Source organism: Hibiscus syriacus, unplaced genomic scaffold (assembly GCF_006381635.1).
Source record: "Hibiscus syriacus cultivar Baekdansim isolate YM2019G1 unplaced genomic scaffold, ASM638163v2 tig00010968_pilon, whole genome shotgun sequence".
Taxonomy (NCBI): domain Eukaryota; kingdom Viridiplantae; phylum Streptophyta; class Magnoliopsida; order Malvales; family Malvaceae; genus Hibiscus; species Hibiscus syriacus.
This window is the reverse complement of record NW_024062239.1, coordinates 725,471-750,034: the sequence shown is the minus strand read 5'-3', so window position 1 is coordinate 750,034 and position 24,564 is coordinate 725,471. Positions and strand designations below refer to the sequence as shown.

At 34.4% G+C, this 24,564-nt stretch overlaps 1 long non-coding RNA gene and 1 pseudogene across 1 annotated transcript; one reads left to right on the top strand and one right to left on the bottom strand.

Moving 5' to 3' along the window:
* Window positions 1–9,865: 9,865 nt before the first annotated feature.
* LOC120204497 lies at window positions 9,866–10,738 on the bottom strand. The gene is made up of 3 exons (XR_005523941.1): window positions 10,683–10,738; window positions 10,005–10,123; window positions 9,866–9,880 (listed from the first exon to the last, which is right to left on the bottom strand). It is a non-coding gene; the product is annotated as an uncharacterized LOC120204497 (long non-coding RNA).
* A 2,495-nt stretch (window positions 10,739–13,233) lies between these two features.
* Window positions 13,234–17,323, top strand: LOC120204502 (annotated as a pseudogene).
* Window positions 17,324–24,564: the final 7,241 nt, after the last annotated feature.

The window sequence follows — 24,564 nt, the reverse complement described above, 5'->3', positions numbered from 1 at the left end:
AGGCTTAATTTTTGAATGCTAATCTAATAAGTTAATGAATAAAATACTTTAAAAAGATGTGAACAGAAGCATTTAAACCTTTGAAAACAGCAATGCAGCAGAGACATTCACTTTGAAACTTCTATTAAACCCTTAAATCCTCAACATTGAAGCTTGCAAAAGAAGCACATCGCTAAGCAAGAACAAGAAACGCTTTGAAACCCCAAATATTTTTAAAGATTACCTTTTCGCTAAGACCCAAGTCCCCAGCAAGAGAATTTACGGTGACCAAAAGTTAAAACCCCACAACCCCAAAGCAAAAAAGTGAAATCACAAAGTGTTTCACTTCACTCGCTACTCAAAATAAAGGTCTGATTTTTGTAACCCGCAATACTCTTGTAGAAGAAAGTATCAAAATGGTACAAACCCAACAAAGTGTCCCATTTTTTAACAGTCCAAAAACTTGTTTTTCCATTTGAAAACACAGACCCAAGAGAAAAATTCGTGAACAGTGAAACATAAGCTATATAGAAACCCAAGGTTGCATTTTTTAAAGAGAAAAACACTGTAATCCATCCCAAGATCATGAATTTCCATCACTATGTGAGCATCTAAACTCTGAATTTTGCAGAAATTGAGTCTTAAAGTTTTAAGCTTTCCAAGTCAAAACAATGGGAGAAAGGTAAAATTTTGTTCAAAGTTACCTCACGAATCATGGCTAAACGTTTAGTTCCCTCTTCAACGCGGCCTAACTGAAGCTAAACTTTCTCTCGAACCTCCATCTAACATGCATTTTATATTCAACTCACTCACGCTTCTCTACCAATAAAAAGAATACAAAAATATTATCAAATTCAAATAAAAACCAAAACCTCGCGAAATTTAAAACAAAAAAAAAGGAAAAGAAGAGAAATTGAGTAGTGAAATGAAGGGCGAGAGAGAAAGGTTGGAAGGGAAGGGAATTGGAAAGGAATTGAAGAGAGTAAAAGGGTAAAAATGGTAGATCAGAGAAAGTTCGAGAGAATTCTAAAGTAAGCAAAAGAAGAAAGATGGAACTTTTAGGTGTTTCTTCTTCTTCTAGGGTTCGACGGAGGAGAATAACGAAGCGATTAAAATTTCCCCCTTTTATACTCTCTTTCAGGTTTTTGGGGGTCCGTAGCTTGGCTTCTTTCACTGGATCTCGGGGTTTCATCTTCTTGGATTTGAATTCTAGGTTCATATCTAGAAAAAATGAAAAAGAGTTAAAAAGAGTGTGGGACTTAGAAATCGTAACCTTGCGTCGTTTGTATTTACAAATGCCACAAATGTACTGAAAAATTGCGGCGTTTATTCAAAAAATGCCACTAAAGTAAGAGTCTTTGGCAACGTTTATACAAAAATGCCACTAAAGTACAAGTATTTGGCGGCGTTTGTAAAAAAATGCCACTAAAGTTAGGGTCTTTAGCGGCGTTTGTAAAAAAAAGTCACTAAAGTACGGGTATTTGGCAGCGTTTGTATAAAAAATGCCACTAAAGTACAGGTCTTTGGCGGCGTTTGTATAAAAACGCCACTAAAGTACAGGTATTTGGCGGTGTTTGTATAGAAACGCCACTAAAGTACGACTCTTTGGCGGCGTTTGTGCTTAAAACGCCACTAAAGTACATTATTTAGCGGCGTTTATACAAAAACGCCAATAAAGTACAGTATTTATCGGCGTTTATACAAAAACACCACTAAATCACAATTATTTACCGGTGTTTGTTCAAAAAACGCCGCTAAAAGTGCCGCTAAAAACCATTAGAAGCTGTATGCATAGTGGCAGTACCTCCTTCAGAAGTAGTAGCATGAGTCAAATGGTCATCAACGAGAGGATAGTAGTGAAGAACTGCTTCAGTATTAGGAGAAGTTCTTAAACCCCTAAAGGGAATGTTGTCAGAAGTGTTGGCAGTCTCTACCACATTATGAAGCTTCTATTATAACAGTCATAATTGAGTAGCAGCTGGAATTAATAATAACGAACTGCCGGACTGACTAGTTAAGGGTCGAGGTGGAGCACTAACAATGTCCTTGCCAGTGTAGGGGAATACTTTCTCATCAAGGACTAGTTATAGCCACGATGTTGTAAGCTACATCCCAAAAACACATGGTCTAGACCTGAAATTGAACTTGTGTGACTAAAACGAATGAGTGTAGAGAAAACAAAAACATCCAAAGACGTGTATGTTAATTAGTTGAACTGTTGTAACAATTGCATGTGACTAGAATCTGAAAGGTAAAGAAGCCCGAGCTAGCAAAGTTAAGGCCATTTCAATAATGTGTCGGTGTTTTCTCTCGACGATGTCATTCTATTGAGAAGTGTGGGGACATGTAACTCGGTGTTGTATGCCAGCCTGAGATAGAAAAAATGAATAGACAAAACTCACCCCCTCTGTCTCTTTGTAAAACAAGAATGGTAGCCCCAAATTGTGTCTGAACTATCTTTTTGAAGACTTGAAAACATTGCAAAGCTTGGCTTTTCCCTTAGAAGATATAGCCAAGTGTGGCAGGAATACTCATAAACAAACAAAATGTAATAATTGAAACCATTCGACAAAGTATGTGCAGGACCCCATAAATCAGTAAAGACCAATTGAAAAGGCTGAGTGTAAACTGTCGTGGATTTACTAAATGACAGATATGGCCTTTACCCATTTGACAAACAACACATAAGGAAAGAGGGTTTTTATTCAAATCAGTAAAAGAAACATCATTAAAAGTATTATTAAATGAATTAAAACACTATGGGAATGATGAATAAGACGGTCTTGCCAAACACTGTAATCAACCCCCGCCCCGATCAAAACATAAGTTGCAAGAGTAGAGCTACTCGACATGGCACCATTAAACTCATATAAGCCTCCAACCTCCTTTCCTCTCAACAGAATAGTACCCATAACTTCATCACGAACCAAACAACTATGAGCATGAAATTCCAAGAAGACTTTGTTGCCTCTAGCAAGCTTAGACTCTGAAACAGGATTCTTAGTAATGCATGGAACATGTAATAGATCAGTCAAATCCAAAGCACGTGAAGAAGTTTTTAGTAAGGAATATCATATCTTGGAAATCGCTAAAAACTTACCATTACCAATGGCTCACTTACCATGGTCAGTAAATTCCGATCCATCAGCAACAACAACATCGTCGACAGAAACATGGTGAGTGACACTAGAGTCCACAAACCACGAGCCTACCTCTTCTTTGTTCTCAAAAGTTCTAGAGTTACCTCGTTCATGATTAGTATTCCTAAAGTTTACAACAGCTTTGTTCACGCACACTGTAACGTTCCAAAATCTAGGTTAGTAGTTTCTTGGTTGATTGTTGGGTTGGTTTCAGATTTTCCAATAAAAATATTAAAATTAGAATTTTAATATATAAATATTTTTTAAATGGTTTAAATGGTTTTGGAATATCAAATTATAGTTTTGGGGATTTAATAATTGATTTTATATTGTGACCAAATTGAATAAAATGAAAATTGAGATTTTAGTGACTAAATTGTTAAGATCACAAAATCGAAAATCTATGAAGCTTATTTTACCAATGCTTGTATATAGTGGTTTCCCTCCCATTTGAAATGTATCTTAATCTCTACTGTTAGCCAAAATTCTATCTAGATTCATTTCATTTAATTTTCTCTTAATTCTCATTCACCGTTCATTCTCTCTTTTCACCAAAAGTCCATCGTATCTTTTATCCCAAAATTTTCTCATGGCTAAAAACTTTCTCATCTTCTTCCAAATCTTTTGTTTATGATTTCTACTTCTTTTAGTTTGATTTTCTTTTCTAAATCATTGTTTCGTCTTTCTCTTTTCTTATTTTCTTCTTTGATCTCTTTTTGAATGTCATTGATGATCCTTTCTTTTATTCATCTTTTCCAGCAAAAGCAATGTTCTTCCTTGGTCCTTTTTATTTCTTCAATGATTAATAATCTATTTGATTTATATTTTTAATTGATCAATCTTTTCGTAAGAGAAATTGTGAATTAAAGATGATTTTTGGAATTAATTAAAGAGTTTTTTTCCTTCAATTGATTATAAGGTTTTCTTGATGTAATTGAGATATTTTTTGGATGATTATAACCATGCTAAATCAAATTTTCATTTAATAAAGGTTTAGATATCGATTTCTTTGAGATAAGTTTAATTTTGGTATTTTTCAGAAATTTAGGAATTAGATTTAATTGAGGTTGTTCTAGGGCTTTAATTGAGTTTAAATGATGATGTTTGTGTCTTTAATCAGTGTGCAATGATGAGGAGGAGTGCCTTTGAGTTTTGAAAGCGTGTGAAGCCGGTTCGGTAAGGTTTTCGGTATTCCTGCTCTATTTTGGAGAACGTACTTTTCTGCTCTGTTTTGAATGCCCTTTTGATATGTTATTTTTCTTTCAAGTTGTTTTATAAGTTGATTGCAGATGAAAAATGGTGCTTACTGTTTTGGTGATTGATTTATAAGTGCTTGGAGGTCATTTCTGTATTGTCGACAACAAAGGTGAGTGGCTTTCATTCTTTGTGAATGGACATGTTCAAAGATAAAAGAAGGTGTAGTTTAGGGAGATTCTATAACTTGAATTCTAATGTTGGTGAATGAATATTGATGCATTTAAATGATGCGAAATATATTGTGAAATGTGAATGTTATATGTGAATTGTGTTGTGTTGGGAATGATGCATAGAGATTTCAAAAGCAAATTTGAAAATGTATATATAAGTGTGAATGTGTGCTTGGACGAGTCGACCATCTTACTATCCATTAGAGTGAGGATAATCATACCATCTCTAAGCGTGTTTCAAAATGTGTTTTAAAGTGAATATGTGAAAAGCTATGCATCATTGGCAACCACTTTTGATGAACATGGATTAATTGGCTATTTATTTTTAATAGGACCTTTGGATATCAAAGGCATACCTAGGAGAGAGCACTCTAGGTATTTTGATATTGTGTGATATCGGGTTATACGGGAGGTTGGTGCATTGAGCTATGCTCCGAGAAGAATACGGGGTAAGGTTGGTGCGTTGAGCTTTGCTCCGAAATTTGGGGGTTTTGGACCTAAGTGAGTCCACAAATAAAATAGGAGTTGTATGGAGTCTGTTTATCCAATGAGTGAGTTTTGTTTTGAGCAAAAGGCCATTGATCATTAATTGGAATAAAGTGTGCATTGTGTGTGACTTTGTGAAGAGGTAATTGTGCATGAGTGTTTGTGTTTGATGCTGATTAAATAATGGTAAAAAACATATGTGTAATCTGGAATTTATGTGTAATTATGGTGCATAATAGCATGACATGATGATATTGATGATGAGGTAAAAACAAGTGAGGGGTGAATGCATATAGGGCTTTCATTTAGCTTTGGATTGTGCATTACTTAGAATGTTAGATATTCACTAGACCTTTTAGCTCGCACTCGTTGTTCACTACTCTTTTAGAGGATTAGTTGCTATGTCGGAGGTGAGGAGCAAGTACTTGGGTGATCGAGCAAGGCATTAATAAGAAATAAAACGTATGCATTGTTTTCTTGAAATGACAATGTGGGATCTATTTGGGATTTAGACTTTTGGATTTTGAAATGTTGTATTGAAGTTGCTTTGGACTTGTGGATCATTTTTTTGTGTTGAAAAGTGTTATATGAATTGATTTGGAACAATTGAATGCATGTTGCAGGTAATATTGATCATGAAATATGAGAAATGTTGATTTGTGCCTTAAGAAAGTGGTTGGTGTGTTTAGAGAAGTGACATTAAGTGTATCAAATATTTTAGGCTCATAGGATGCATGAAATGACTCAAAATGATAGATCACTTCGTTGTAAAACTAGATAGAAAAAGGTGGAATTGCATTCATTAAAGGTTTGAAGTGTTCATTAGCCTTAGTTTGACCCCAAAAAGCTTTATGAATTCAAAATGGTCCAAAATATGAAATGTTAATTAAGAATAGACCGTAACTCGAAATTTGATGAGACTTTTTTGTCACCCTTAAATCTATTTAATTACATAATGGAAAATTCAATTGCATGTTCGATGATCATATGAACTTTTGAATTGTTTATGTTTTTGTCCCTAGATATGTATGTTCAATTAGGTCCTGTTTGATGTCTGATTGATATGGAAACTTGCATGTCATTAATTAAGGATTATTAATGGATATTGGTAAACTTAATTTGATAATTTGACTATGGATTTCTTGGATGTGCTAAAATGATCGTTACCCCTGACTGTCTATTGCGATTATCATGTATTGTTCCAATTGTTGTGTGATTTTAAGTTATTGTTTGTTATCTATTGCCATGTGTTGCATGATGATTGGATTTTAATTTTTATGCTTTCGTATAGTGCGCATGTTTTATGATTCTGTTTGTCCAACATGATCAGAACGTAATGTATGCTCAGGTATCCAAGTATGCCTTCTATACCAGGTATGGGGTGTTACACACGCACAAGTATAAGAATCATAATAGCCATAAAGATTAGCTGAAGGAGAATGAGGACTCGTGTGTTCATTGTTTCATTGAGTAGAGACTCCATGAAAGGTTTTGTGATCGTCTAGAGTGAGCTCCATAAGCATTATCTTTGAGAGCAGCCTCTGACGATGATATGAACATACGAGCAAGATTAGAACTTATGTGAATAGTATCATGATGCTCAAAACTTTTATGTTAAGTCAGCACCCACAAGGACAGAAATGATGTCGTCTAAGGTAAACGACTCACGACTGACAATAATAATGGCAATGAAAGAATGATACTCTAGTAGTAGACCGTTATGGATGGTAGCGATATGTTCGAACTCAGAGGTAGAACTCCCACACGTAGCTCGGCCATCACAAATCTCTTTGACTTAAGAAATGTATGCCCTCATTCCAAGCTCCCCCTTTGTGATTGTTTTGAGCTTGTAGTGAAGGTTCATGAGCATAGTCGTTGACTTGCTCGCAAAGAACCTAATCACAGTCGACTAGACTTCAGCAGCGGTCTCAACGCCGATGAGTTGAGGGAGCAAGAAGGGACTGATGTTGGAAAGAATCCATGACGCCAACGCGTTATCTTGGGACATATAAACCTCATAGTCTTCATTTTCAACCATTAACCCATAAGCTCCAAGAATAGTAGCAGCCGGTGGTTGGAGAACCCTAGTGAGAAGCCTTTCGAGTCGATGACTCCTTACGACCAACAAGATTTGATGTTTCCATAACAAGAAGATGAACTCGTCGAGGGCATTGCTGATCTTTTTGTTGGTGAAAACTTTACCAGCAAGGTAATCGGACGACCCACCGGCATTATAATCTGTAGAGGTGACCCCTCCACGAGTAATGGAAAAGGAAAAAGAAACGGAGACTAAACAACAACTGACCACCAATCGCAAGAGACTAATACCATGATCAGTAAACAATAATATGATCAAGGAAAAATATTCTCATTCATATCTTTTTTTGGTTACATGTCAATTGCCTTTATAATAGTAGTACGTCATTCTAGAAAGGTCTATAACAAACTAACAATATTCTATAACCATGAGGTTTGACGTCACTTACGTAGCTGACTCACCATGCAGCTGGCCTCGCATTCGAGAATAGCCACTACAGATATAAATTTGCAAAGCTCAAGGAGTATCGGTACTGTTATAAGTAGTACCGATATTGTTTTATATTTTTAAGCTATTTGTATTGATACTATATCGATATTTTTTTGGAGTATTGTTACTACTAGGTCTAAAATAGATTTTGACTCGATTAAAGTCTGAAACCCTTAGAAAAATTGTTTTAAAATTATTTTCGGTATATAACTCAAATTTTTAATAAACTAATTAAGGAATAAAACTATATTTTTTAATTTAAAAAGAATTTCTATATTCGAATGAACGAATCAAATATAATATTAAAATTTCTTTAAAATATTAATTAGTTTTGGTAAATCAAAATATCAAAATATATCAACAAAATTGATAAAATTTTACTTGTACCTCATTGCTGCCAACATCAAATCTAATAAAATTTTAATCACAACTAGGGATGTTCAAAAATACCCGACTCAGTTAACTCGACCCGTCAACCCAATAAAAAAATCTGAGTATTTTTTAAAAAATCAAGTTTTGAGTCACAAAATTAAAATTTTTCGGGTATCCAAGTACCTGACTACCCTCTTGCATTTATTTTTTATATATAGTAATATTACATATTTAATTATTAATAATTTTATATATTAAATTAAACTAATACAATTAAAAAAACTGCCCACGAAAAAATATTTTAATAATTGAGTACATATTAATATAATATTATTTTAATAATTAATATTTTAAAAATGATATTAAAATATTATATTAATGTTAAATAAATAAAATAATATTTTTTGAGTGGTTATAAAAGTTAAAAATGTTTTATCGAAATTCAAATGGTAAAATATTTTACAAAAAAATACAAAAAACTAGGAAAAATAATTACATTATAAAAACCAATTATAATTATCGAACACTGAAAAACATTTTTTGAAAAATATTTACAAGTTATCAAACAAAGAAAATATTTTAGGAAAAAAAATTCTACAGTCAAACAAACCCTAAAAGAAAATCATTATTTTGACTATTAATAATATAATACCGTAAGGGTGCGTTTGGTTCACGGAATGTAAGATTACCAGTGAGAATGTAAGATTACCAGGTAATAGGATTACTGGGAATGTTACATTACTGTGTTTGGTTTGTTTGGCAGGAATGTATGATTACAGTGTTTGGTTGAAGGAATATGCAGTAATATATATTTTACCAAATTGTCCTTGTGCTATATGTGTTAACAAGTGGAATTCTAAATATTTAAATTAAAATATTCATATAAAAAAGCATAAAAATATATTACTTTATTATTTTAAATTTATATACTTTTTAATAAAATTTATATATACTTTTTTTATAAAATTTAAAAGATAAATGGTAGAATAAAAGAGTAAATATATCATGTATTATTTTAATTATAAATAATATTATTTTTTACATTAATTATCTAAAAATATATTAAAATTTTACATCATGATTTAACTAAATAAGCATATGAAAATTTTAATAGATGAATCATTTTACTCCTAAAGATTACAAAAGCTAAATTTTATAATTTAAACATTTTTTAAAATCAGAACAAAAGCTAAAATTTATACTTATTCATTCAATAATTTCATCATTTTATTTTGAAGTTCTTGATTGAGGTTGTTATTATTATTCTCCCCTAGAGTGGTCTTCATTGTTGTTTAAAATTTGCTCTAGTTTGTGGTGTTGCAGAGTGGATTTGGAATTCCCGAAGATTGATGTTCGATTCGAAAATCTGACTGTTGAATTTTTTGTCCATGTTTGGAGCAGAGCATTAGCAACCATTCCCAATTTTATTTTTAACATTGTCGAGGTAACAATTAATCCCTTTTTTAAAAGCACATATAATGCTTCTATTTCTTGTTCATCCCATTCCAAGGAATGCTTTGCCATCCCAATATAGTAAAACAATTTAAACCATGCTTACATGGAACAAGGATCAACCTGGTATAAAGAATGAAAATTGAGAAGTAAATAGGTGTTCATAACATAATTAAGTAAAAGTGCAAACTGAAGGATAATAGATAACCTTACGTTCTTTGTTTAGCTTACAGAACAAAAATAAGTATAAAAATTAACCATAAAAAACAACAACAATGTTCAGACTTACAAAAGATAATAGCTATGACATTCTAAACTTAATCATATATGTTGGCTATATTATATACACAAAAAATTCTCCAAGTCAAAAGCTTCACATATACCTAGTGAAGCTAGACAAAAAAGTTGGGACCATATTCTAAAGTCAAAATAAAAAAAGATCGACATACAATCTCCATCATTTGCAGTTGTAAAATAAGAATTGTATCTGCAGACCACTGAAACCACATTGCCAGTTGCCAAGGTTATATCCCATAACATAAGTACATTTCCAAGGAATGACTTACTGCCCCCAACATATGGTAACATGAACTAACATCATAAAAATTCAGGATGAAGTACCTTGACATGTCAATTTTTTGCCACTTTCCAAAATCCAAGCTAGAAAGCAGAACAACATGCTTCTTTCCACTTGCAGCAGCAAAATTTGCCAAGTATTTGGCAAATTCAACCATTCGCCCCTGTTTGGAATGACCATTCAAAGATTAAATCATTCAATCTACATTCAAGTTTTGTATAGCTTGAAAATGAAGGGGGGAAAATTATTTGGAAGGCAAATTTTAACAATGTCAAAAGGACACAGTTAGTTCACAATTGAATTTCAAATGGCATTGTGATCCCTCAGTCAGGACAATCAGAAATGACCCAGCACTCGATCTAAAAGTAGTCATTCATTGCTTCAAGAAGGTGATTGAAAGAAAAGAATTCATTAGCATAGGACACCAATCCAGGCACTTAACTATATAAATTCAGAAATTTTTATTAATGAGGTTCCCTGTATCGAACTGACTAATATTTAGTTAACACAGTTGCTTTCTACTAACGATCAAATAAAAAATAACAAACAGTTTACAAGTAAATTCAATGGTTGTTATCCTTCTAGTTCAGTTTTAAGTAGTAAAACGGCCTTAAATCGATGATGAGTATTCAATGTTAACCATCTCAGAAGGTCATGGCAGCAGAACATACTTGCAACAGGAAAATATAATCAAATCATTCTAACTATAATTGAAGCAATACCATAACAACCAGAGACCGCTGTTGGAGAAGAGTGAGATGACTAAAAGACGATTCGTATGCTAAAAGATCAAGAAAGGACGTACTCAAGTTCTAATATATTAGTCCAAGCTTACTATAACAAACAATATGAAAGGGGAGTAAAGTGAGCACCTTCGAGAGGAAGAGTAAGGTCGCCACAAGGAATAGGGTATAAGCATCGTTTCCAACGCAGGGAAGCACAAAGGGATAATATGTATGATTCTTGAAGCATTGCTGAAGTTGCCAGTCTTCACATCCTGCTTTTGACAGACAGTTCATTCTGCATTTGGTCCCTCAAGACTCTCCTAAGCAATTTGTTAGATGCAGTTCTGGGAAACTCTGGGATGATCTTCACATTGTTCACCTGTGATCAATCAACTATCAATGTCTCTCTCTTAATGCAAACCACAAATATCCCTAGCCAACATATTTATTTATGTAGAAACATATTCACAAACAAACCATAATACACCCAAATGGGTATGAGCCTATAACTGAACAACAATGCTATTGCAGTGAAATTCTAATTTACAATGAATCAGAAATAGCTTGACCATCCCAATTTTTTTTGTCAAAGTAAAAGGCGATTGGATAAATGTAAATAAAAAACTCTAAAACATCCTCATGTTACATCTGTCTGTAAATCTTGTTTAATATTAAAATCAATACGATCTGAAGCTTTCAATTTAATAATTAGAAATCTGCATTAAGAACTCAAAATAAATATCTGATTGGATTTAATGTAAGTTATCAATGATTGGAACTTACAAAAGCTTAAACTTAATACATGAAGAAATATCACATAGCCACATCTATGTACAATCTCAAAGAGACCCAATCATCACCCAATTAAAATTATATTACCCCGAAACAACCATTTCTATGATATAAAATGGTTTGCATCACAAGCAGGTTCTACTTTTTTCTGTTCTATATTACTACAGCTAATGCTTCTCTAAATTTGAAATATTCAATCATTTGAAGTTAATTGTTCTTATCCCACAACAAATCCATCAAATAAGTTGTCAAAATGCCAGTTCAGCTAGACATGGTAGTAAACCAAACGTACAAAGCAAGAACAAAACTAAAGAAACTCGAACCAGTTTGTCTAAATTCAAAACTCTCTTTCAAAGCATAAACGGAAGGAAAGAAGAATTTAACCCCCAGTTGTTCTATCTCTACCAAATCAATACTACGAGCAAATAAACTCAACCATCTACGAAAATCCTCGTAACCAAACACCGCCTTACTCTCAAAAGTCCCTTTCAAGCCTTTCGTCCTTCAATTCATAACTTAAATTGCCATCAGATCAAATGACTAAGTGACCACAATAATGCAGTAAAACCAAGAAAGAGAGAATCAAAATAAGGATAAACATACGTATCCTGGCAACCGTGGGGTCCTCCGCTTGAATCTCATTGGCAGCCTGAAGGATGGCGTCGATGTTAGTGGCGCGACATAACGAGGGTGGGGGTTGAACCGCACCGGCGATCCCACCCGGCGATATCCAACCCATCATAAATCCTGAATTTTATATCCACCAAATCCTCCTCTGACATTTTTGCACCTACTTCCACTTGTTCAATTCCTCCTCAAATCCACTCACATACTCACCCACTCATCACTGTCGACTGCTCATCAAATCAAATCCACCGCCTAAATTTTCCACAAACGAAAAACAAAACTGAAAATTCAACTAAATATTAAATTTAAGTACCGACCGAAAAATGAAAGGAGTAAAATTCAAACCTGAATTCTAAAATAGGAAATTCGAAGCTTAAAAAGGGAACAGAAGAGGAATAGGAAGTGAGCGTTGGGGAAATCAATGGAGAGATGGGAAAAGACTTTGTCCATTTGCTTTGAAGTCTCACACCAAGAAGCTCAGAAATGAAGGATAAGCGGTGCACCACTCGGTTTTTTTTTGGTTCTTTCAGAACCAAGAAATATGTTGAAAATAAAAACTGAAATATGAACGCCAGAAGCAAATATCTAAGTTAAATCGAAGAAGAAGAAGATTTCAGCAGAACGAAGGGGAGCGGGAGAAGGCTATTTTAGATAACGGGGACGAGAATGAGTAAATACCTAAGGGAGAGGAGGGATAAACATTCCCGGAAATGTAGTAAAAAAATCACTGTTGGTATTAACTTTTTCCTGATACTTGGTAATATAACCCATCCAAACATAGATATATTCATCTGAAAAAATAACATTCCTCCCAGAAAATAAATATACCGTGAACCAAACGAGGCCTAAGAGTTGAATTCATTTGGCTTTAACTTCTTAATCAACACTTATGAATAGATAACAGTAGGATCGCATTAATAAACTCACTGAATTTACAGATTTATGAAGACAAAATGGAAATAGTTTGGAGTGGAAGAAAGCAGAAAGTAGGGCCACCCCAGGTTTGAACGGTCAAAAGAAAAGCCTACTTACTGTTGAAATGCAAGCAATTTAATTACCCTTAAAAAAAACTTAAAATAACCATAAATGTTAGGGCTCATCAGTTTGACCCAGGAAGAAAGAGAAAACTCCAAAAACGCCATTTCACCGTTAAAGACCCGATTCCGATGCCTGTATTATTCATTTCATGATTCCCTTCTTTCTCCCCTGATTTCTTGACCTGATCGGTAATTATTTTCTTCCTTCCTTACCCTTTTGAGTCTAATGCTTTTTGTGTTTGGCTGTCGGATCAAGATTTTCGTTTTCAAATTAAATCACTATTATTTTCCGTTAGATTTGGTTACATTTCGTTTCATCTTTGCGTCATCTTAGATCCTTCTTTCCTTCTAGAGTTTCCGATATTATCTCCTTTTTTTTAAAAAAAAACTTTATTTTCTTAGTTGATGGTTTTACTCTGTTAAATTCATGTGTGAAATGAACTATGATGAACTTAGTGCACTAAGACGAAACAGATCTCTGCTTGATCTAACTTCATGTATACTTGTGGCCGGAAATGTGTTTTTCTGTATATATTAGTTTATTATATTTTCCTGAGGATTAGAGATTTTTGTAGCTGTTTTCTTTTGAGGGGTACCATTGACACCGTTTCCTGTGTTTTACAGGTAATTTATTGACGTGTTTTGCTGGTTTAAATAGGTGGTTTCAACAGAGGATCTGTGAGGTTCTCATTTTGCTTTTAGTTCAGTGCAATGGCTTCAGTTAGCATAGCGCTGACTTCTAGAGTAAGAGAACATAGTGGAAATACAGTTGGTGTTGATAGATTGCCTGATGAAATGAATGATATGAAAATTAGGGATGACAAGGTATGCTATTAATTTTCTTGTTTGCTTGTTTCGGGAATTGACTGTCCATCTTTCAGATCGGTTTTACGAAATCTTTCACTATGCTGCAGGAAATGGAAGAAACCGTAGTTGATGGGAATGGAACTGAGACAGGGCATATAATTGTCACCACTATTGGTGGTAAAAGTGGCCAGCCAAAGCAGGTTAGTCAAGTTCATAATTTTCTCCTGAATTGGTCGAAGATTTTTTTTTTTTTTTGTCTTATAGATGTTTGTTTATATTTCTGTAACTTAATCTGTCTATCATTTCAGACAATAAGCTATATGGCTGAGCGTGTTGTTGGGAATGGGTCATTTGGTGTTGTCTTCCAGGTTTAGATTTATTTCATCCTCATTATTTGTTCATCTGAAAGATGTTCAGATTTCATATTCTAAGTCGACTTTGACGTTTTTTCCGAACTATTTATGTGGCATTTCAGGCTAAATGTTTAGAGATGGGTGAAACTGTTGCTATAAAGAAGGTTCTTCAAGACAAGAGATACAAGAACCGTGAATTGCAAACCATGCGCCTACTGGACCACCCTAATGTTGTCTCTTTGAAGCATTGTTTCTTTTCCACGACTGAAAAAGATGAGCTCTATCTTAACCTGGTGCTTGAGTATGTTCCAGAAACTCTCCACTGTGTTATCAAACATTATAATAAGATGAATCAAAGGATGCCACTGATATATGTGAAACTCTATTTTTACCAGGTATGATATTGGCTAAATTGCCGCACTTTTAATCTTATTTCTGTCTATTATAAACAAGAAATCCATGTTTATATGCAATCCTTACACTGAACTGGTGTTATTCTTGTCTTTATGCAGATTTGCAGAGCGCTTGTTTATATTCATAACAGTATTGGTGTGTGCCACAGGGACATAAAGCCTCAAAACTTATTGGTATAATGTCAAGCACCTTGCTACAATTGTTCTGTTGGCTGAGAAACATTGTCCAGAAACAGTGGTGTTTCACCTTAATGACCTAAAAGGATCACCAGGAGTTTGGAGAAGGAAAAAATAATCTAGCATTCTAATGCATGCATGCTAATATGTTAATAGTGTAAAATCGAAACTCAGGGACAGAGCTATCAGCGATATAAGAGCTCCTTCCAAAATTTTTGGTTTAATAGCATTTTAGGTCCTTATCAGTTTAAATTTAAGTAAAATTAGACTTTTGCCCCCAAAGTTTTAGATTAAATACATAATAAGTCATTATTATTTTCAAATTAAGCACCTTGCCCTCCCGATATTTGATCCTGGCTCCAACCCTGTTGAAACTTATGCCGAGGAGCTTCGCTATTGCAAAAATATAATTTTTTTTGATAGGAAGCAAAAATATAATTACAATGTGTCTTTAAAATAATAGCAGTATTATCACCTTTTTACTTAATGATATTGTCACCTCGTTCCTTATTGTCGAGTGGAAATGTGTCTTGTTATTTATATCGAGGAATGAAATGACTTAATCTACCTATATTATCTTTGTTCGCATATGATATTGGGTTTATTTATCATTATGTAGTAATTGACTCGTTCATACTTTTATGAATACAAACTCATTAATATTATGGTCTCTTGTGACAGGTCAACCCACACACCCACCAGCTAAAACTGTGTGATTTTGGAAGTGCAAAAGTTTTGGTATGTACAAATTAAAATGTTATACCTTTTTTTTTGGGGGGGTGGGGTTTGACACAATTTGAGATTTCATAGATCTAATTTTGGTTTTACTTTTCCAGGTAAAAGGGGAACCAAATATATCTTACATCTGTTCTCGTTACTACCGAGCGCCTGAATTGATATTTGGTGCAACTGAATACACCACAGCGATTGACATCTGGTCTGCTGGATGTGTTTTGGCTGAGCTATTGCTTGGACAGGTAGATAGTTTTCTTGCCTGTATGTTTTATTATAATTATGCATATCTCTTTATATACTTAACTATTTCCCCCTTTTTCAGCCTCTGTTTCCCGGTGAGAGTGGAGTAGACCAACTTGTTGAAATTATTAAGGTAAATTTTAGTTCAAAATCCTCATTAATTGTTTTAACATGATCGCTATTGGAAAATACTAAAGTAATCACGAAGGATGGAAGATAATAACTGATCCAAATTCTTTCCCTATTGATGGCTCTTAAATCTGACATTCTAGACACTGGATCTCTGATTCATCCTACTTTTCTTTATATGCTTTGATTACCTTTTCTTTTTCTTTATTTTTTCTGATTTTTTTGATTGTGATGCAGGTTCTAGGTACCCCAACAAGAGAAGAAATAAAGTGCATGAATCCTAACTACACGGAGTTCAAATTTCCCCAAATTAAAGCTCACCCATGGCACAAGGTAGTGGGGTTGAGATGAGATGCTATTTCTTTATCTTTGTGAAATAGTTGGTGTCTACTGTCTAGTATATGATATTGATCAATGTATCATTGATAACCAGATATTCCATAAGCGTATGCCTCCAGAAGCTGTGGATCTTGTTTCTCGACTATTGCAGTACTCTCCTAACCTTCGTAGCACAGCTGTAAGTATCAAACTGGTTACCATCTCTCTTACTGTTTTCTCTCAGTGGTCTGTCTTTTTTTTTTCCATTTTAAATGGGGAAAAATTCAATTATGAAATTCCCTCAAACGTTATATTCTATTCAGCTAATGATTTATGTGGCTTAGATCTGTCATGTCATAGATTGTGCAATTAATCTTTTTCTTCTAATCAACTTTTCTACACATTCTCAGTGTAGTTTAATTTATTTAAAGTTTGCTAGATATTTCCGTTATATGTATGTACTATGTTATGATGATTGTTTTTATTCTTCTATACAGATTGAGGCTTTGATCCATCCTTTCTTTGATGAGCTACGTGATCCTAACACCCGCCTACCCAATGGACGTTTTCTTCCTCCGCTATTCAACTTCAAGCCTCATGGTAAGAAACGGACTATGCTGCTTTGATGCTTATACTATTTTATAGATTTGTTATCGAGCCAAGCAACTGATGATTGTTGCTGTCCTGCCATATCATTTTCAGAACTGAAGGGAGTGCCCTGGATATGCTAGTGAAGCTGATCCCTGAGCACGCACGAAAGCAGTGTGCCTTTCTTGGATTGTGAGGCAAGTTATTTCTTCTTGATGTCTGCATCTTGCAGAAGTGGCTGTCTATTGTAGAGAAGTAACTAGTGGTGTATTACATATAATATCCATATGGGAGCCGAGTTAATTGCACTTTTCACCCTCAATGTTTTTGGTCTCGTTACCTTTTTACCAATGTGTTCTTTGTTTTACTTTTTGTAGAAAGGAGACTTGAGTTTGTCTGCTATTATAATTCAAAATGTTGTCATGTTCGTGTTCGATTTTACTAAAATGCGTCGAGGCGCTGTTTGATGTAAAATATCGCTGTCAAACAAGGTGAAAAGTGAAAAATATAATGTTTACCTGGCCTAATTATGTTGCTTTCAAGCAGGGTTCACTGCAGGGCTCAGTCATGTACCAAAGCAAAAGGGAAATCCGTAGTTTATTATTAGGAGACCCAACAAAACCGACAATCAATGCGTTTTTAGGCATGCTGAGCATCATTGGCTAGGCTACCGCAGGGAGAAGCAAACCGTCCGTAAAAGAATCCAATATCGCATTAAATAGAAGCAAGAAGTTGTTACAAAAGATAATTAAGAAACAATTTCAAAGTGTTAACCAAGTAAAAGGTGGGGAAGGCAGCTGCGCCAGTAATGCTGGATACCATCAACGAATGAAAAGTCGCAGTATGCGCAGGATGTTGATAGGAATCTTCGCGTGCTACTAATAAAGTGGTTAAGGTGAGTAATAGAGGTAAAATGAATCGAGCTTAAACGAAAAAAATTGTGTGTTGTTTGTTTATTTTTAAAAGTATTAATGTACAATTCATTTTTAGTTTCGTGTTCGTTTATTTATTTTTATATGTATTCGTAAGTTGTTTAGTGTTTGTAAATGTTTTCGTTTATAGTTAGTTTAATGTTCGAAAATAAACATTCTTTCATTCTTTTATTTGTCACTCGAGAAAAATTGGTGAAATTTAACTACCAGTCCTTATTTTATGTAGGCTTCATAATGTGAACTCTGAAGTTCATCTTGTGTTTAATTTAATTATATCTTCACCAATATTTAAAATACAAAAGAATATTTATAAAAAAGGAAAATGAAAACTAAGTAAACGAACTATAAAGAAGACGATAATAAGCTTATAAACGAAGAATAAATGAGTTTATAAACAAGTTTAACTAGGCTAAATAAAATTATAAAACTTAGAAACAAAAAGGAGTTACTTTAGAATGATGGGCTAAACTAAATAAAAAATTAAATGATTAGAAATGTCATTTACCTTTTTTTCAGGACCTTTAAGGAAAATAATATTTACTTTTACCATTGAAGTTACTTGATAAATTCTTATAAAAGGTTCTAAAATAACTTTAAAGAGATAATATGCAAAAAAAATTTATAATATGCATAGGATGACTTTCCAGGCTCGACGAGCATTGAGCACCACTAATAATGAGCATCGCTAAGCACTGTTTATTTAATTTATAAATGTAATACCCCTGATTTCCGGGTTAGTAGTTTCAGTCAACCCGAAACCCGTCAATAGAACCCATTAGATTTTCCAAGCTAAACTATACCAATTCTTAAGGGTTGGGCTTAGGTTGGCCCAATAGGCTAAAGATTGTGGTGTTTTTAAAAGTGAGTTAAAGGGAGGACTAAAAGTGTAGTTTACCCGTAGCTTGTTTTAAAGGTTAAAAAAACCCTTATCTCCCTTATTTTTCACGTGGGCCATTCCCCAAAAATATCTTCCCATTTCTTCTTCTCCAGACTATTTTTCTTCATTTCTTCTCCTTTGCCAAGATCAAGCTTTAAAGAATTTCAAGCTTAGTTTAATCAACTAAGGAAAGAGTATTATTCTCCTTCTCTCAAGCTTTATTTCAAGCTCTTAATCTTAGATTTTGGTTAAGATTTATGAAATGGATTTTTATGGGTTTTAAGGAATCAAGTGATTCAAGCCATTTTAAGAAAAGATTTGAGTTAGAGGGAATGTATTTAAGTTTTATTCAACATCTGGTTGAGTAAATAACTCATTTCAAATGACTTGTTAATGAAAGAGGTCGAAGAAAGTTCAAAATCCAGTGGTAAAAGAAAGGTGGATTCCTAGTTGTTTGAGAGAGGTTATAGCATCCAAAGCATCCAAGTAACACACTATTAGCTTCCCATTCCATTTGTAGGATCATTAAAAAGAAGTTTAGGTTGAAAGTTGAGTATGAGCATATTTATTAGTCTTACATGGTAGATTTTATGTTTAATGTTTTCAACATGTTTCTAAGCCTTAGTTATGCTCCCTTAATATCACATTAGACTCTAGGTACCCAAACACTTTAATATATCACCAAATAAGACTACAAGTGAGAACATAATTGATGTTTAATTCAAACATAGAAACCAAATAATTAGGGACAAATAAGACTAGCCTTGTTTGATTCTCGAGAAATTATTCGGATACTCAAGTTCCTTTAGAAAAGCTAGTGGAGTCGAAAGTATAGATGCAGTTCGGATATATCCTTATGTAGGGCGTAAGGCCCTTAAAACCGACTAACTAAGGCCGATCAAATAAGACTAGAGGGGTGTGTGAGCTCCAAGATGCAATAATTCCTCAACCGCACCATGATGTTTATAATAGCGTAGAGAGTGAATATCGTAAGGATATTCACTAAGCAGATCAAATCAATATACTTGATAACTAGCCTTTCAATGATATGCAGTTAGTATGTTTTAGCTATTAGTGTGTGATTGTTTCCGCGGGTAGGTTAGTAGATCCAGCAGGTGAAGAGTTGTAGATAGACTAAAACCCAGTTCAGACCAGTGTAGATTCAGAGTACATCTCAGCATTATTAGAAGGGCATGTATATTTGTAAATATTTATGTGCAAGTGATTCGCAAATTCGTAAAAAGGTATGTAATAATTTTTAATGCAAATGTTTTATTTTAGGAGATCCTTGTGAAAAGTTTATCTATGTTTTTATTTTGTCTTTATTGCTGATTCATATCATTGTTGTTTTAAAGTCAGAAAAAGTTAGAATCCATGTAGCACCTTAAATCGATCGAATGTGTGTCGTACTAGTCTAAGATGTTACATTTAGTGGTATCAGAGTGTCAGGATTGACATTCATAGGGCCTGCGGGTCAGTGATGGTTGTTTTCAGTAAAATATTTATGAGTATGCATGCCCTTAAAGTGTTAATTCGTACTTATGTTTATATAATAGTAGTAATAATTTCTTGCTTCAACTTAATCTCATATTTAGATATGGATAGAATCCCAAACCATAGCAGAGAGGGTAGAGATGATAGTAGAGCTTCCTAGCAGGGGATTCAGGAGATGAGTTCATCCCAAACTCCTAGCATGGAGAGCCTGGAGACACAAGAGTTGATGAGCATGTATTCTTTAGGAATCTGACCTCTACCTTAGAGCATATTGTTAGAGCTATTCCTCAGACACCTGATACCCTTCTGTTCAGCCAGTCCAGCCTGTTCCTCTAGTTGTAGCACCTTAGGAAAACCAGTAGAGAGGCTCCGAGGTACCTGACCACTGAATTATTTGGGTCAGGGGATGGTGATCTAATCGTAGCCGACTAGGGTTAAGGGAAACTCTTAGAACCCTTCGTTAGATGCATCTTACTCCCAAGGGAATGTTGAAGTACGTTATCTCACTGTTGAAAGGTGACGCAGTTGATTGGTAAAAAGACAGTGGAGATGTCGTTAAAGCCCGAACGACCCACATGGGATCAATTTTTAGAGGAATTTAGCCATAAGTATATAGAAGAAGCACACATGGATATAATGAGGGAACAGTTCGCTCAGTTGACTCAGGGGGATAGATCAGTATTTGAGTACGAGGTGGAGTTCCTCAGGCTGAGTAAATATGCCCTATAGTAGGTTTCATCTAAGTATCATCGTTGCCGAAAGTTCAGAGAAGGTATTCGTTTGGATATATTAACTCTTTTAGCTGTCAATCTACCGTAAGTCTTTATCGATCTAGTTCATCAAATAAAGGTAGTAGAGAGAGTTGTGGCTCGGAGAGCAGCAGAAGAAGATACCACCACACGTCAGGGTAAAGAAGTGGCAGGGTTAGTTAAACTAGTCCAGCCATCTAAGATGTCGAGAGAATCTCAAGAGCCCGTGAGAGTCCTGGTAGGTCAGTTTAGTCAACCAACGCAGAGTGCTATTAGAGGAGGGAGTAGGACTAGTCAGCGCAGGAAACCATTGTTTACTGCACTAGTAGCTAGTGCTGAAGGATCTTCAAGAGTGCCTTCTCATCCTACATGTTCTCGCTGGGGTAGGAGGTACAAAAGTTTGTAGGTTTGGGGATCAGGGTTATTACCAATGTGGGTCTTTAGATCATTTTCTTAGAGATTGCCCAGAGGCTTAGAGTGTAGTTCCAGCTTCATCAACTCTGACAATTCAGAGGGGCTGAGGATTTCAGATATAGGGTACTTCACCTAGTCAGGATGGTAGGGATACAGTTTGGTCTGGAGCTAGTGGGGAGCCGAGAGTAGCACCGTCAGTATGTGATTAGAGCTCTGGAGAAGGAGGAGGTGCAACTGATGTGATCTCAGGTAGCATTACCCTATTTCCTATTATAGTAACAACCATAGTCGACTTAGTGACCAACCCTTAGAATTAGATGTCTTTGCAGTTGAGATTAGTTGTAGACGTCTATCAAAATTTTGAGGATGAAATTTCCTATTAGGAGGGTAGAGTTGTAATGCCCGATTTTCGGGTTAATAGTTTCAGTAAACCAAAAACCCATTATAGAGCCCATTATATTTTTCAAGCTAAACTATACCAATTCTTAAGGGTATTAGGCTAGGTTGGCCTAACATGCTAAGGATAGTGGTCTTTTTAAACTGAGTTAAAGGGATAAGGACTAAAAGTGTAGTTTACCCGTAGCTTGTTTTAAAGGTTAAAAAACCCTTTTTCTCCCTTATTTTTCACGTGAACCATCCAAAAAATATATTCCCATTTTCTTCTTCTCCATAATCTTATTCTTCATTTCTTCTCCTTAGCCAAGATCAAGCTTTAAGGAATTTCAATATTAGTTTGAATCAATCACGGTAAGAGTTTAATTTTCCTTCCTCAAGCTTCATTTCAAGCTCTTAATCTTAGGTTTTGGTTAAGATTTATTAAATGGGTCTTATGGGTTTTAAGGAATCAAGTAACTCAAGCCATTTTAGGAAAGTATTTGAGTTATAGGGAATGTCTTTAAGTTTTATTCAACCTCTAGTTGAGTAAATAACTTATCAAATACCTTGTTAGTGAAAGAGGTTGAAGAGTGTTCAAAAGACAAGGGTAAAAGAAAGGTGGATTTTTAGTTGTTTGACAGAGGTTATATCATCCAAATAATCGAGGTAACACACTATTAGCTTTTCCATACCAGTTGTATGATCATTAGAAAGAATTTTAGCTTGAAAGTTGAGTATGAGCATGTTTACTAGACTTACATGATAGATTTTATGTTTAGTGTTTTTAGCATGTTTCTAAGTATTAGTTATGCTCTCTTAATATCACATAAGACTTTAAGAATGTTTAGGAAACTCACTAGGGTTTTTGGGATTGAAAAATAGAGTTTCTCATGCTTATTTTATAACTTTTGTAGGTAGAGTATTGATACTTGTTCTTAGTTTCTATGTAAAATAGTGTTTTCTGGGCAAGAGTATCAAAGCTCTTTCAAGAATATCAAAACTTTAGGTCATAGATTCGAAACTCTCAGAAAGTATCAAAACTAGGTAGGATAGAATGTTTAAAAGTATTAGTACTTATATAAAGTATCGAAACCTTTACAAGAGTATTGATACTCTTGGCTTGTATTGATACTTTCAGTCTATTTTAGGAAAAAATGTCAGTTTTTAAGGGAATTAGACTTAAGGTACCCCAACACTTTAATATATCACCAAATAAATTACAAGTCAGAACATAATTGATGTTTAATTCAAACATATAAACCAAATAATTAGGGACAAACAAGACTAGCCTTGTTTGATGCTCGGGAAATGATTTGGACTCTCGAGTTCCTTTAGAAAAGCTAGTGGAGTCAAAAGTATAGATGTAGTCCAGAAATATCCTTAGGTAGTATGCAACACCCTTAAAATGATTAACTAAGGCTGAGGCTTGACACTTCCAAGGGTGAGTTAGTCAGGGGTATGGTGTCAAATGAAGAATTCTGGGGGCCATATATTAGTATACTAGAGGGGTGTGTGAGCTCCGAGATGCAGTAATCCCTCAGCCGCACCATGATGTTTATTGTAGCCTAAAGAGTGAATATCACAATGATATTCACTAAGCAAATCAGATCATTAGACTTGATAGCTAGCCTTTCAGTGATATCCAGTTAGTATGTTTTAGCTATTAGTGTGTTGTTGAGCTAGTTAGCTCAAACTTTAGATTGTTTTCGTGGGAAGGTTAGTAGATCCAACAGGTGAGGAGCTGTTGATAGACCAAAACTGAGTTCAGACTAGTGCAGATTCAGAGTACGTGTCAATATTTTTAGAAGGGCAAGTATATTTGTAAATATTTATGTACAATTGAGTCGTAAATTCAGAAAAAATGTCTGTAATATTTTGTAATGCAAATGTTTTATTTTGGGAGGTCCCTAGTGAAAAGTTTATCTATGTTTTATTTTGTCTTTATTTTATTTATACTCGGTTCATATAATGTTTGTTTTAAAGTCAGAACAAGTTGGTTACCACTTCGATTGTTTTATATAGCACCTTAAATCAATCGACTGTGTGTCATACTGGCCTATGGTGTTACAATAAAAATTTAAAATTCTAAAGCACTAAATGTATAATTATAAAATTGTAACACCCTAGTCTAGTTAGACCCAAAGATCCATGGATTACAATGTTACACGGGCTACCAAAATAGTGACCTAAAAATTTTCTTTTAAAACTGGTTGTAAATGTCTGAAATTTAGACATCCATAATGTAATATAAAACATAGTAATAAACTGAATTTACAACTAATGGGAAGCTTTCAAAATATATCCACAAAATAATACAAAATATTGAGCTTCAAAAGAGTTACGACTAAATACATAACAAGGTTTATAATAGTATATGCCCTCTAAAAATGATTCAAGACGTACTCTGAAAGGCCTCTCGAAATTTGCTTTGCTGCACTGAAATATCTTATGACAATTGTTACCCACGACTTGGTCCCTAAGAACCTGTGCATGGCAACACATTCTGAACACTGAGCTTACGAGCTTAGTGCCTCACTAAAAATTGTACTATATTATACGCATTTAATAAATTAAATGGAAAGTGGCACATGTCTGAGTGTACAACTATTATACTGATAATATGTGGCCTGCATCATGGTGTGACTAAGGGATTATGCATCTCGGATCTCACGTACCCCTCTAGCATTGCCGAAGCACCATCTGGTACTCTTGGGTGATATCTAAAATTCTGCATACAAACGTACACCCACAGACTTACTCCATTGAGCCTTGGGGCATCTGACGCCCAGCCGACTGTCATATTTATGCTAAAAGGAACCAAG